Source organism: Myxocyprinus asiaticus, chromosome 20 (assembly GCF_019703515.2).
Source record: "Myxocyprinus asiaticus isolate MX2 ecotype Aquarium Trade chromosome 20, UBuf_Myxa_2, whole genome shotgun sequence".
In the NCBI taxonomy this organism is placed as follows: domain Eukaryota; kingdom Metazoa; phylum Chordata; class Actinopteri; order Cypriniformes; family Catostomidae; genus Myxocyprinus; species Myxocyprinus asiaticus.
The window spans coordinates 38,307,020-38,316,117 of NC_059363.1; positions in this window are offsets into that span (position 1 = coordinate 38,307,020).

Here is a 9,098-nt window from a genome sequence, read left to right on the forward strand (position 1 = left end):
ATTCTTCCGGCCCCTTTTCTTGTTGAATGAGATTGAAGAACTGAACGAACATCTTGCCTCCTCTAAACGAGTGTATATTTCGACTCAAATTCTCAGCTTGTTCAGACGCAAACTCGAATGGTTCAGTGAAGGGGTGTATTAGTTCAGCAGGTGAAACCTTACAGACTGCACTTGAATGCTATTGGCTTGTGCTACAGTCAATCTTTACAGGCATGAAATAGTGCTCATTGGCTTCAAATGGGAGAGATGTCAGTGAATGAGAAATATGAGTCAGTGTATGGAGTTGAACGAGAACGATTAACTCAGAAGATTCGTTCAAAAGGACTGATGCATTCACGAACAAAACATCACTAGTCTCAGGTCTGGGTCTCATTTTAAAGCCTGTGCAGATATCTGCTACCAAGCTAGGCGGTGTGTGAATGAATTAATCCTTCTGTCATGCTTAAAAATAACATCTGTGATGTTCGGGTCAAAAGTGTGATTAACTGCACACTCATCTATAAAAATTAAAATGAAAACTGGTACAACCAGTGCTGCTCAACTCGCTCCGAGTGGGATTCGAATCAGCATCATCCGGCATGGGAGGCGGGTGCGCTTACGAGGAGGTTAAATGCTACAGCCTCTAATGTCAGTCGCTGGTGCGCCTCTTGAGGCCAGGGGAGTGAGGTTTTCACATACTGCATAGCTATCATGCTTCCCTACATGTTTTCACACTGATCACAGGCTTACATAGTGGCATTTTAACAGGAAAGAGCACACCTGTATGTTAGTTGTGGTATTACTTGTGTATGGTAGATATACGGAAATCCTAAGCTTTACTGTAAGGATTTACAGTACTAAAATAAGATGATATCTAGATTACTTACAAATTTGATCTGTTTGAAAGAAAAACAGAATAATGGTTTATATTTAGCAAAATGACATTCATAGTGATATTGCAAAAAAGAGCGTGTACTATTGTACAACAAATACATTGTCAGCATAGTCAAATCAACATTGTGCTGTTAAACTAGAAACGACTGTGTGTGTGTGTGTGTGTGTGTGTGTGTGTGTGTGTGTGTTCAGGTATATATGGTTTACGAGGACTATTCACTAGCACTATTCTAGATAATACACATGTAATTTGCTATAAACGTGGTTTATAATACCTCAAGTGTCCTCATAAACCTAAAGGCTTAAAAAACATACTAAAACAATGTTTTTTTTATTTATTTATTTTTATTAAAAATGCAGAAAGTTTTCTGTGAGGGTTAGGTTTAGGGGTAGGGTTGCCATCGTCCCGTAAAATACGGGACCGTCCTGTATTTAAATATAAAATTATGTGTCCCGTTTTGATACAGGACACAATTTGTCCCGTATTTAAGCTGGTCAGATGCCGTCACGGTGAAATCTGTTACGTCTGAGCGGTCTCCCATCCACCAGAGGGAGCCCTCACCTGAATTCTGAACAGTCACTTACTGTTTCCTGCCACATCAGTTCCTGCCATGTCACTTCCTGTTTGCCTTGTATATAAGCCATGCATTCACACTCCCATATTGCGAAGTATTGCCTTACCAAGCGTTTATCAAGTGTATTCTCGATCTGCCTCATGTTATGATCTTCTGCTTGTTTATTGGATTCACGTTCCTGGATTACCCTTTCTGTCTTGTTGACCTTTTTGGATTGTTTGCCTGTTACCTACCTCTGCCTGTTGTACTGACCACGTTTGAGAATTCTGATTTGGATTTGTTCATTAAACTCTTCTGCATAATGGATTCTAACCCGACCTCCAGTCTGAGTTCGTAACAGAATACTTCACCTGATCTGAATCCAGCGGAAGTGTCACAGATTCAAGCAGCCTTTAACTACCAGAATGAAGTGTTACAAGGATTCCAAACACAACTCACCAGTCTGCGCGCTGCTAATGAACATATGGCTCATTATATTCAATCTCTTCCACCGACCAGAACGGAATCGTTAAGATTTGCCCTACCAGACAAATTTGATGATTCAGCTGATAAATGCAAGGAGTTTTTGTGCCAATGTCAGATATATTTCTCCAATTAGCCTGATGTTTTTCGTTTGGAAAAGACTAAGTGTTCATTTACTATGACTCCACTCACTGGAAAAGCACTGGACTGGGCATCAGCTGTCTGGGATACGGACAATCAGGTACAAACCTCGTTTGAGTATTTCTTGAAACAGATTAAAGAAGTGTTTGAATATCCTGCGGGGGGACAGGATGTTTCTGTACAACTATTACACTTACACCAGGGAAAACACTCAGCTGCTGAACACGCTGTTCAATTCCGCACACTAGCCGCTCAAAGCGGATGGAATGATATTGCTTTAAAGTCAGTCTTCCATGAGGTGCTTAATCACAATTTACAAGCAGAATTGGCATGCAGAGATGAAACCACTACCCTGTCTCAATATATTAACATGGCTGTCAAGATGGATAATTTAATTAGAAATATTCCCCGATCAAAAATGTCTCAATCCTCTTCACCACCGATCACATCAGTCAATCATTCAATCCCAGAACCACCAAAAATGCAAACAGGATATACAAATTTATCATCAGAAGAACGCCACCGATGTCAGTGCGAAAGGCTGTGTTTCTACTGCAGACATTCAGGTCACCATTGTGCTGCATGCCCCAATAAAACCAAGACCTCCAACAAAGAAGTGAGTCAGGGAATTTCTCCATTTCCTTTTAGACAAAGCTTCAAACTACCACTAACAATAGATTTTAATGGTAGTCCTCACTATGTTTCAGCGTTAGTGGATTCCGGGTCAGCTGTAAATCTGATCCATCATGAACTCGTCACTGAACTCAATATACCTACCTTACCATGCACACCATCCATATACCTCTGACTATACGGATTGGTCTATTCCACACTGAAAGGATTTCATTATATGTAATATCCTCCCCAACGAACCAAATCATCCTGGGCCACCCATGGTTAACTGTACATAATCCCAACATATCCTGGGCACAAGGTGAACTCATTAAGTGGTCAAGTTATTGTTAGCAAACTGCTTCCAGTCTGAAATCACTCTGCCATGTCTCTCCACCAGCATAGAAAGCCCCGATGTTCAAGTTCAAACCAAGATTCCAGAAGAATATGCAGAATTTGCTGAAGTTTTTTAATAAAACCAAAGCAACCCAACTTCCCCCTCATCGTCCTTGGGATTGCGCCATCGAACTCCTGCCCAATGCAGCTCCTCCTAAAAGCAAGGTATACACACTATCACTTCCAGAGACTCAGGCTATGGAAAATGATGTCGAGGAGGCATTAACTTTATGCTTCATATGCCCTTCCACATCCCCTGCTGCAGCTGGATTCTTCTTTGTGGAGAAGGATGGTGGTCTCAGACCCTGCATTGACTACCACGGCCTCAATTCAGTGATGGTCAAGTATAGATATCCACTGCCACTAATTCCTTCTGCCCTAGAACAACTGTGTGAGGCTCGAATTTTCACCAAATTAGACCTCCGAAGTGCATACAACCTCGTCCGAATCAGAAGATGAATGGAAAACAGCCTTTCTCACCACAAGGGGGGACTATGAATATTAAGTCATGCCATACGGTCTTGCCAACTCACCAGCTGTATTCCAGTCTTTCATAAACAACATTTTCCGTGACCTTCTAATCCAGTATGTCATTGCCTACATACCTGTAGATGACATCCTTATTTACTCACAAACCAGAGCATAACACATTCAACATGTCAAGACAGTACTAACTCGGCTACAAGAGAACCAACTGTATGTTAAAGCTGAAAAATGTGAGTTTCATACCACCAGTACTATGTTCCTAGGATACAATATCAGTCACCAAGCGGTGGAGATGGATATGTCAAAGATCAAGGCAGTAACAGAATGGCCATGTACTACAACTATCAAGGAATTACAAAGGTTCCTAGGCTTTGCAAACTTCTACAGACTGTTCATTAAAAACTACAGTATCACCGCAGCCCCGTTGACTTCCCTTCTGAAAGGTAAACCCAAGAAGTTCCAATGGACTGACTCAGCACAAAAGCATTCGAAATGCTCAAGACCAATGTCACGACAGCCCCTATTCTCAAACACCCGGACCCTAACCTTCCATTCATTATAGAAGTTGACGCTTCTGACTGTGGAATAGGAGCTGTTCTCTCACAAAGACATGGCACACCAGGCAGAATGTATCCATATGCTTTCTTTTCCAGGAAGCTGACCACTGCAGGGCGGAACTATGATGTGGGCAACAAGGAGCTTCTCTCCATCAAAGCTGCATTAGAAGAGTGGGGACACTGGCTAGAGAGGGTGGCCCACCCATTCCAGGTAATAACAGACCACAAGAATTCAGAATACATTAAGAGTGTGAAACGTCAGGAACCCTTGACAAGCATAGCACAACACATTCACAACATGTCAAGACAGTACTAACTCGGCTACAAGAGAACCAACTGTATGTTAAAGCTGAAAAATGTGAGTTTCATACCACCAGTACTATGTTCCTAGGATTTCTGATGTCTATTTCTGACTGTGGAATAGGAGCTGTTCTCTCACAAAGACATGGCACACCAGGCAGAATGTATCCATGTGCTTTCTTTTCCAGGAAGCTGACCACTGCAGAGCGGAACTATGATGTGGGCAACAAGGAGCTTCTCTCCATCAAAGCTGCATTAGAAGAGTGGGGACACTGGCTAGAGGGGGCGGCCCACCCATTCCAGGTAATAACAGACCACAAGAATTTAGAATACATTAAGAGTGCGAAACGTCTGAACCCTCGACAAGCATGGTGGTCATTGTTTTTCACAAGATTTCAGTTCACAGTCACGTGTTGACCCAGCAGCAAAAACAGCAAAGCAGACACCATCTCCAGGAGGTATGACCCTTCACACGCCCCTAGTCACCAAGACTCCATTCTTCCACCATCAGTTATTATCACCCCAATCTGATGGGACATCATGGGAGAGATTCAGCATGAACAACAAACAGACCCAACCCCAACAGTATGTCCTCCTACCAAACAATATATACCATATACACTCAGACAGTGCATCACGCAGTGGGTCCATACGTCTCTCAGCACCGGACACCCAGGTATCCAAAGAACTATAAGGCTAGTACGTAATTCATTCTGGTGGCCGAGTTTAATTCAAGATGTTACTAACTTTGTCAAGTCTTGCTCCATCTGTGCACAGTTAAAAACCCCCAGAGAACTTCCCGCTGGACAACTTGAACCACTCCCCATTCCACAGAGACCCTCGATCTCCCTAGTTCTAATGGTTTCACTACTGTTTTGGTTATTATAGACAGATTTTCAAAGTCATGTCTTCTGGTTCCACTTGAAGGTCTCCCTACAGCTATGGAAACTGCTAACGCCTTGTTTCATCACGTTTTCAGAGTTTACAGAATACCAGAGGACGTTGTGTTGGACCGGGGTCCCCAGTTTACTTCACAAGTATGGCAGGCATTCTGCAAACAGCTAGACATTAATGTCAGTCTCACCTCAGGATACCACCCACAGGCTAGTGGACAGGTGGATAGACTCAATCAGGAGATCAGTCGCTGTCTCAGATCGTAATGCAGCCATGAACAGGAAAAATTGAATGATTTTCTTCCATGGGCTGAGTATGCCCAGAATTCCCTCACCCATTCCTCCACAGGACTCACTCCCTTCCAATGTGTTCTGGGCTACCAACCACCCATGTTCCCTTGGTCAGGTGAACCTTCAACAGTACCAGCAGTGGATGATTGGGTCAGGAGAAGTGAGAGGTTATGTGACAGCGCTCATGTCAGGCTCAAACGTGCCATCCGGGCTCAACGAATTCAAGCCGACCATAGGAGATGTCCCCACCCCAACTACCAGCCAGGCCAGAGGATCTGGTTGTCTTCAAGGGATCTTCGATTGTGACTACCCTGCAGGAAGCTCAGCCCCAGGTACGTAGGTCCTTTTCAAATCCTGAGACAAATTAATCCTGTGACTTACAAGCTAGAGCTTCCTGCTAACTACTGCATGATTCAGCTGATAAATGCAAGGGGTTTTGCACCAATGTCAGATATATTCCTGTATTTAAATATAAAATTATGTGTCCCATATTGATACGGGACAAAATTTGTCCCGTATTTAAGCTGGTCAGATGCCGTCACGGTGAAACCTGTAATGTCTGAGCGGTCTCCCGTCCACCAGAGGGAGCCTTCACCTGAATTCTGAACGGTCACTTCCTGTTTCCTGCCACATCAGTTCCTGCCATGTCACTTCCTGTTTACCTTGTATATAAGCCATGCATTCACACTCCCATATTGCAAAGTATTGCCTTACCAAGCGTTTATCAAGTGTATTCTCGATCTGCCTCATGTTATGATCTTCTGCTTGTTTATTGGATTCACGTTCCTGGATTACCCTTTCTGTCTTGTTGACCTTTTTGGATTGTTTGCCTGTTACCTACCTCTGCCTGTTGTACTGACCACATTTGAGAATTCTGATTTGGATTTGTTCATTAAACTCTTCTGCATAATGGATTCTAACCCGACCTCCAGTCTGAGTTCGTAACAGAATACTTCACCTGATCTGAATCCAGCGGAAGTGTCACAGATTCAAGCAGCCTTTAACTACCAGAATGAAGTGTTACAAGGATTCCAAACACAACTCACCAGTCTGCGCGCTGCTAATGAACATATGGCTCATTATATTCAATCTCTTCCACCGACCAGAACGGAATCGTTAAGATTTGCCCTACCAGACAAATTTGATGATTCAGCTGATAAATGCAAGGAGTTTTTGTGCCAATGTCAGATATATTTCTCCAATTAGCCTGATGTTTTTCGTTTGGAAAAGACTAAGTGTTCATTTACTATGACTCCACTCACTGGAAAAGCACTGGACTGGGCATCAGCTGTCTGGGATACGGACAATCAGGTACAAACCTCGTTTGAGTATTTCTTGAAACAGATTAAAGAAGTGTTTGAATATCCTGCGGAGGGACAGGATGTTTCTGTACAACTATTACACTTACACCAGGGAAAACACTCAGCTGCTGAACACGCTGTTCAATTCCGCACACTAGCCACTCAAACGGATGGAATGATATTGCTTTAAAGTCAGTCTTCCACGAGGGGCTTAATCACAATTTACAAGCAGAATTGGCATGCAGAGATGAAACCACTACCCTATCTCAATATATTAACATGGTTGTCAAGATGGATAATTTAATTCGAAATAATCCCTGATCGAAAATGTCTCAAGCCTTTTCACCACCGATCACATAAGTCAATCAATCAATCCCAGATAAATAAAAATAAATATATTTTTAACATATACATTTTTATTTATTTTATTTATTTTTTTTAAATAAGTCAGGAAAGTTCTAATTTCAGCATATAAGGAAGGGCATACTATTTTTATTAATAATGCATATTAACCCTTTTTTTATTTTGTATTTTTTTATTAACATTTTTATTGATTCCATCCACAAAAACCAATAAACACAACATAAAATATGGAATCAGTTATATAATGTAAACCCATTCACCCCGAACAATTGTGAAAATCGTGTGTCCAACACATCACACACAAATCTTAGAATCTTCAACCAAAATTCCTGCATTTTAACACATCCCCAAAAAACATGGGTTCCCTATCTGTCACTCACTCGACGTTGTGTCAATGTAGTGACACTAGGGGTCACTCTTGGGAGCCCGAGACACCTCTGGTCTTTGATAAAAGGCCAATGAAAATTGGCGAGTGGTATTTGCATGCCACTCCCCGGACATATGGGTATAAAGGAGCTGGTATGCAACCACTCATTCAGATTTTCTCTTTGGAGCTGAATGGTCATGCTCACTGAGCTGAATTCTACTGTTCATTCACCTCTGCTGGATCTGACGGTGCATTTCAGCAGCTTCTCCCTCCTCTGCACTGGTGCACTGCAGAGAACGCCCCTGGGCGCTTCGGCAGAAAACAAAAGACTATATTTTCTGTATATTTAAGGCAGTGGGTTGTGGCCAATCTTGGAACTGCGAGTACTTAACCGGGCCTTTCACAGACTCCTGTTCAAGATGCTGATGCAAAAACGCATTCAGGCGAGCGTCCGGCATCAAGATTGGTTCGCAGCGGTAGACCTGAAGGATACGTACTTCCACATCTCAATCCTCCCTCGACACAGACCCTTCCTGTGGTTTGCATTCGAGGGTCAGGCGTATCAGTACAAAGTCCTCCCTTTCGGCCTGTCCCTGTCTCCTTGTGTCATCACGAAGGTCGCTGAGGCTACCCTTGCCCCGTTAAGGGAGGTGGGCATTCGAATTCTCAACTATCTCGATGACTGGCTAATCCTAGCTCACTCCCGAGACATGTTGTGCGCACACAGGGACCTGGTGCTCTCACACCTCAGACGACTAGGGCTTCGGGTCAACTGAGAAAAGAGCAAGCTCCTCCCGGTTCAGAGCATCTCTTTTCTCGGTTTGGAGTTGGACTCAGTCTCCTTGACAGTGCGCCTTACGAACGAGCGCGCCCAGTCGGTGCTGGCCTGTTTGAAGGCATTCAAACAGAAAACAGCGGTTCCACTGAAACAGAGGCTCCTGGGGCATATGGCATCCTCGGCGGTGGCCACCCCACTCGGGTTGATGCATATGAGGCCGCTTCAGCACTGCCTCCAGACTTGAGTCCCAAGATGGGCATGGCACCATGGGACACATCGTGTGGTCATCACGCCGGTCTGTGGCCGTCTTTTCAGCCCTCCGACCGACCTCTCGTTTCTACGGGCAGGTGTTCCTCTAGAACTGGTCTCCAGGCATGTCGTGGTCACGACAGACGCCTCCAAAATGGGCTGGGGCGCTGTTTGCAATGGGCACGCAGCCGCCAGCCTCTGGACGGGTCCGCGACTGCATTGGCACATCAACTGCCTCGAGCTGTTGGCAAGCACATGTTAATTCGGACAGACAACACAGTAACGGTAGCATATGTCAACCGCCAAGGCGGTCTGCGCTCTCATTGTATGTCACAACTCGCCTGCCGTCTCCTCCTCTGGAGTCAGCAGCACTTCAAGTCGCTGCGAGCCACTCACTTGAGTACAGCGGACACGCACGGTTACCCTCAGGGGAGAGTGGAGACTCCACCCTCAG